Source organism: Ciconia boyciana, chromosome 11 (assembly GCF_034638445.1).
Source record: "Ciconia boyciana chromosome 11, ASM3463844v1, whole genome shotgun sequence".
NCBI lineage: Eukaryota > Metazoa > Chordata > Aves > Ciconiiformes > Ciconiidae > Ciconia > Ciconia boyciana.
Genome location: NC_132944.1, coordinates 4,877,514 through 4,884,011, shown reverse-complemented (window position 1 = coordinate 4,884,011; position 6,498 = coordinate 4,877,514). Strand labels below are relative to the sequence as shown.

At 51.6% G+C, this 6,498-nt stretch overlaps 1 protein-coding gene across 6 annotated transcripts in view; it reads left to right on the top strand.

The window, feature by feature from the left end:
* Nucleotides 1–1,222: 1,222 nt before the first annotated feature.
* Nucleotides 1,223–6,498, top strand: part of RAD54L2 (RAD54 like 2) — a 72,130-nt gene continuing 66,854 nt past the window's right edge. For 4 of the 6 annotated variants that reach the window (XM_072875720.1, XM_072875718.1, XM_072875714.1 and 1 more), the window contains exons 1-2: nucleotides 1,225–1,378; nucleotides 2,999–3,091. The gene's annotated coding sequence lies outside the window, so the exon portion shown is untranslated. Of the gene's footprint in view, nucleotides 1,379–2,998; nucleotides 3,092–6,498 lie in introns of all 6 variants that reach the window. The other 2 variants (XM_072875719.1, XM_072875717.1) reach the window with 2 other exon arrangements.

Here is a 6,498-nt window from a genome sequence, read left to right as displayed (position 1 = left end):
TGAGTTACACTGATCATGCCCAGGCTGCCACTACATATCTGGAGTCAGATATCAGTCCCCCACTTTAATTTTTCATGCTCTGGATATTTGAGTACCGGCCTAGGGAACCAGACAGGCACTTTCTTTGTTGGTCTTGTTCTTTTTCTTCCCTTTAACAAAAGGAAACACCAGGCTCCTGCTGTTGTACAGGGTGAGCAGCACGCTCTCAGCGCAGCGTCAGCAGTGTGTCCTGGCAGCGGCGAAGGCTATCGGCAGGCTGGGCTGTGTCCGTGGGACCACGGCCAGCCGGTGGAGTCGAGTGATGAGCTCCCCTTTTACTCAGCACTCATTAGATCACATCTGAAATGCGGTGTGCAATTTTGGATGCCCCCAATATGTGAAAGAGGCGGATTTAAGCGAGTCCTGTGGAGGCCGTGAAAGGGTCGGGACAGAGCAGGCTGGGGGAACTGGGTGGGTTGAGCTGGAGAAGGGTTTGGGTGGACCCCGTGGTGGTTGTCCAGTACCGACGGGGAGGGTATGGAGGCGGCAGAGCCAGGTTCATGGCAGGAGAATGAGAAACAGTGGCTGTAAACATAAATGGGTCTTGCATCAGACTGGATGTGAGGGAAAAGTTCTCTCCTGTGAAGAAGTCCAGCGCTGGAGCCGGGGCCGAGAGCCTGATGGAACTTCATACGAGGAGGGTTTTAAGGCCTGACAGGACAAGGCCCAGAGCTGAGCTGCGTATTGTCGCTGCCTGGAGGGGGAGGCTGCAGGAGAGACCCCCCGAGGCCCTGCAACCTTAATTACCCTGGGACCCTGTGGCTAATTAACAGCGTCTCGCGGAGGGGGGTTACCCCCACGCTCCACGCAGTGACTCTCCTCACAGCCCACGGCACCGGCAGAAGCAGCCGAGGCTCCCGCGGGGGCGCGGCTCCCGCCGTTACCCGCTCCAGCCCCTCGGTGGGCTCCCGGCCGCGCACGCCGGGACCGTCGGCCCCGCTGCCGGGCCTGCCCGGGCGGCGGATGGGGCCCGCGGGACTCGGGCGGGCCTTGGCGGCGCGGAGCAGCCCCGTCCCGCGGCGAGCAGGCCCTGACGGCCGCCGAGGGGAGCGGGGCCCCCTCGGGGCCGGGGCGCCCCGTCCCTGCCGCGCGGCTCCCGCCGCCTTCCCGCCCTCTGGGGCGAGGGGGAACCTTTCTCCGCCCTGCGGAACCTTTGCGGCGGAGGCGCCTGTTGCCGCCCGGGGGATCCTGCGGCTGCTCCAGCGGGGGGTGGGGGGCCGGACGCTGGGTGATGCGGCCCCCGAGCGGCGGCTGAGCGCCGAGGCCGGGACGGAGGCGGGCGGGCGGCCGCCAGCTCCCGGGGCCCGCCGCGGCCCGCAGCCCCCCGCCCCCTGCCGAGGTGAGAGCTCGGCGGAGCGGTGCGGGGCGCTGCGGCGCGGTGGGGGCGGCGTCGCCACAATGGGAGCGCGCCGGGAAGGGGCGCGCCGGCGGAGGCCCGCGCCCGTCCGCCTGCCCCGCCGGGGGTGCGTGGGGAGCGGCGTGGGGCGACGGCCGCCCGGCCCGCGGGGGGGGGGCCGTGGCGGTGGGCGAGCGGACCCCCGGGCTAGGGGGGGTGGCGGGGCAGCGGCTGCCGGACCCGGGGAGAACGGAGTGGGGGCGGCGGGGAAATGGCCACCCGGTCTGAGGGGACTGGGGGCGGGAGGGCGGCGGGGCAACGGCCCCGGCGCTTGTGGAGCGGCGGGGCAGCGCCGCCGGGCCTGGGGGGGCGGGTCCCGGTGCCGGCGCGGCGGGGTGGGGGAGCCGGGCGCTGCGCGGGTGCCGGGCTGGGCCCGGGGCTGAGCCTGGGGGCGAGGGTCGGGCCGAGGCTGCAGCCGCCCCCCGGGACCCGCCGGCCACCGTGGGAGCGGAGCGGAGTGGCCGGCCCGGGGCCCGCCGAGCCCGGGCTTCGGGGCCGGCAGGGCAGCGCGGCTCGCCGCCCTCAGCATCCCGCCGAGTTTCGGTCGGTGCCCGCCGCGTTTCGGGGCCTAAGCGAGCTTCCGATGTGGGGGGGCGTGGGGGGGCTGCACCTGCCTCCCGCGGGGTGTGCTGGCTCCTCGGGTGTGGGGCCGCGCTGGAAGGAGGGCGCTGAGCCGGAGGGGCCTGGCGGGGTCCGGCCGTGCCGGGTACAGTGGCTGTCAGGCTCCTGCCGTGCCTGGGCTGCAGCGATCTGTGGGACTGGTACACGGACACGCAAAGTAATAATTTGGTGTCTGTGTGAGACTCGTTGGTGAGCTTTGGAGGGAGAAGGATCGGTTTGTTGAGCTGCTACCTCTTCTCGCTTGATCCTGCCTCACTGCTTTTTAACTTGCTCCCTCCATGGAGTAGTTTATGGGCTGCTTTTGCTGGTGGTCACGGTGGTGACTGGATGCTTCGGTGCTCACATTTGTAAGATACTCGTAAACTCCATTAATTTCCCCTCTTGCCCCTTCATCAGTTTGTACAAACCTGGTGCTTTAAAAAGTTCTTAGCACATCGCTTTAGCCTATATGCAGGCGGAGAATTTTTATTGCGAAGAAAGAAAATCTTTAAAAGGAAATAATGGAGCTCTTTTTTCCCTTTTTTATGCTAATAAGATGCTAATGATCACATTTGCTTGTCTTTTAAACTTTCTTAACGTTGGATATTCTTAGTGGGATATTCTTTGTACGGTTATCCAAGCATCGTGCCTCGTGAATAATCACTTAGCCCATAGGAAATCGCTGCAGAAACTGTATTGGTTTAAGATGTTCCTGCTGCCTGGCTGAAGGTGGTAACTCCCCTCCCCGACTTAGAGTAATGGACCTTGTGAGTGCTCTCTGTCAGCTTCAATGCAAAATCAATTAGTTTAGAATAAACAGCCTTTGTTTTGCTGGTTCTGCTCTAGGGGCAGTAGCACCCAGAAGAGGGATGAAAACAAAACAACCTGCTTAGACCACTGCAGGTGCTTCTGATGGGGGCTCTGACATGGCCTTGGTTTGCTAAGTGAGGCTTTTTTCCCCAGGTGTGAAGCTATACATCCTGAATATACGGAGCGAACATAGCTTCTCGTCCTGTGACCTTATCAGCATCAGAATATAGGGGTTGTTCATTAACGGTAGGTGCTGAATGTGAAATTTCCAAGAAAAATGCAGTTGCTGCTTTAAGGAAGAACTGTTGTGGATGTGTGATGTTTTCTGGGTTAACACTGCCTCAGAGTGAATACCACCTTCTCCTCCCCAAAAAAAGCTGAATGTTTAGCCATTGTGTTCCACTTGTACTACTCGGGTAACTGGTAACTTCTGCATCCCTAAAATCTCTTGAAATTCCAGTTTTGATATTCGAGAGTATTGCAGATCTTGGACGGGAACATTATGTGCTCTTTTGAGAAGAACCAAACAACATGTTTTCTGTCTCATCTCAATAGTGGTTGCATTTTAGCAGAGATTTGAAAGGTATAATCTGGCACAGAAAATTGTAACAGGCCATTATAGTCTTCTCCGGGATCCAAGTTGATGTCATAGAATAATTCAGGTTGGAAAGGGCCTCAGGAGGTGTCTAGTCCAACCTGCTGCTCAAAGTGGGACCAACACCAAGTTCAGACCAGGGCTTTGTTAATTCAGGTCTTAAACCCTCTGAAGACAAAGATTCATCAGTCTCTGTGTCCCTGTTCCAGTGCTTCCCTGTCCTCACAGGGAGAAACCTTTTCTTTATGTCAGGTCACAACCTCCGCTGTTGCAGTTTTTCTCGTGTCCTCCTGCCACACGCCTCTATGCAGAGCCTGTGCACAGCCTTCCGTCTTCTTGATAACCTCTGTGTAGATATGGGAGATTGGTGTCAGCTCCCCAAAGCCTTTTCTTCTTCAGCCTGGACAACCCCAGCTCTCACAGCCTCTCTTTGCACAGCCAGTGCTCTATCCCCCTGAGCATCTTGGTAACCCTCCACTGAACTCACTCTGGTTTATCTGTGTCTTTCTTGTACTGGGGGTGTCCAAAACTGCACATGGTGTTTCAGATGGGTCTGAAAAGTGCTAAGTGAAAGGGAGTGATCGCTTCCCTTGATCAGGCAGGCTATGCTCCCGCTGATACAGCCCAGTGTGCCGTTAGCTTGCATTCCTGCCAGGGTGCACTGCTGACTCATGTTTAGCTTGCTGTCCACCGTGTGTTACATTTTGTGTTTGTGTGTACATATGCATGTATGTGCACGTATGTATTTGTATACACGTGCACACAACCATTGTGTCTCGTCCTCCTGCCGTGCATCTCTGAGAAGAGCCTTGTTAACGTGTATGTGTGCACATATATGTGTGTATGTACACACGTGTGTCCAGTTACGCCTTCTGCAGCATTGAGCACTAGTTTTTCCATCCCTTCCCAGAATTCCAGTTGTTGCTAGTGGTGACTGTTGACTACCTGGCCTTTCCTAACTCTTCTACTGTCACATGTGCCCTGACCAGTTGTACCTTCCAGCTAGTAGGTCTGCCTGTTGCATTGCCTTGACTTTGTTTCTCAAAATTACGGTGTTTCAAATACCTCTTAGAGATGTATCAGGTTACTAGGCGAAGAAGGGAGTGGCAGTGGAGTGAGGCTTTTCCCATGAGGATTGAGTTGAATTCTGTTTGATCAAATTCAAATCCAGAATGTAATAACATAGGACGTGTGTTTTCAAATAGTGTTGTTTATGGGTATGAGTTAAATGAAACATTTAGATACAATATTTTTAAGAATGCAGTTAGTTGCAGTGCAGTTACATTCGTGTAATTTCTTTGAACTTGTTTCCTTCAGGTGCTTAGAAGTTTTTGGGAGAGAATACCCTGTAGGATAAATATTCTCTGCTAACAAAGTTTCTTATTTTAAACTTAATTCTGGAGAACTTAGTTCCTGCAGAGGTTAAGTACCATTTGATATTCCTAGATACTTGGTACAGATATAATTTTGAGACGTGTTTTCTGTTTACACAAAATAACTTCTACATAATATTTTCCTGATTGTCAAGTGTGTGGAGTTAATTACAGCTGCGTTTGTTTCAGAGAATGCAGATTGCAAGACAGGAATTTGTTGTGTTTAAGCAACATTTTTAGCTATATAAAAATAAAAGAATTTATGGAGAGCTGCAGTTTCCCCCTGCCCCCCAAACTGGTGTTTATTAAATTCTTGCACCAACACAGAAGTAGTAGAACTCAATATTCGGGTTCGGACTTGTAGAATAGCATGTGTAGAATCTGATATTCAGGTAATTTGAAACAATGAATGAAAATTTCATTTCTTGTTAACTTTTAGAAACCTTAAGTTTAGTTTCTAGGGTTTTATGCTTATTAAGAAACAGAATCTTAAAGATGAAGGGGAATGATAAAGTCACACCATTTGTTTGAGAAAGGGGCAGAATTAGTTGATGAAATCAAGTGTCATTACATACTGTGAGAAGGAAGAAGGTGGAATTACAGGTAGCCATGAGAGGGGAAAAACTGTTGAACAGGCACCTTTAGAACGTGGTTGGACTTCTGAGAATATGGTGGTGGAGTTTTGTTGTGGTTTGTTTGGGTTTTGTTTTTTTTTTTTAAGTCATTGTTCTTTTAAACTAGCTAGCTGGTGACTTTGCATTCTAAGTAATACTAAGAAAGTTACTGATCAATATTTCGTATGTGGTAACCAGCAAATGCTAATTGCACGTATTTGCCAGCAGAGTTAGTATATCTGCAGTTGAAACAAGTTTTGGGGAAAAAAAAAAAGGGGGGGTGAAAAAGTATATATTGCTTTCAGCCATGCAGATATAAAACTTATCAAGAATTGTTGCTTTGAAAAATACCTCAAAGTATAGAAAATAGGCTTTTAGAAATTCTTGAAGGTCAGACATACCATTGACTCAATTTTATGTCTGAAGTGGAATAGCAGAATGCCAGTTTAGTCCTGCACGCAAGACTGATTCAGTGCTATTGTAATCTCAAAGCAGCTGTGATAATTTAAATCTTGTTCTTGCTCAGTGGTAATGCTAGAGTTGGGGTCAGTCTGACACCTCCAAAAATCTTGTGGCATTTTGAAAGTAACTAGAGCTCACTTGAAGGGGGGGGGGGAAGGTATTACATCACTTGAATTCAATAACAGCATTTTCAGCATGCTCTAAAATGTGTAAGTAGGAGCAGTGATTTGAAGCACTCTGTGGTGGCCTGTCAGCTTGTCCCAAAGCTGCTATTCTGCAGGTGTATCTGCAAGTTTGAATGCAGAAACGAAGAAAGGAAGAATGAACCAACTTAGGTATTAGTGAGAGTTATTTATTCAAGCATCAGAAAAGATGTAAAGGCTGGTATGCACCTGTCTGGAGGAAGTATTGATTTTGTGCTCGAGAAAAGTGCTGAATAACTTCATGACTGAAGATATTATTCAATGGTGCAGAAATCTTAAGGGGAAGACTTTTAGCCAGTTGCTTCAAAACGAGGCTGAAGAAATGTTAGATGCTGTCAGTGTGGCTTATAGTATAAATACGGAGTACAGCATTCAAACCTTATAAACAGTGCCCGCTACTACTGTC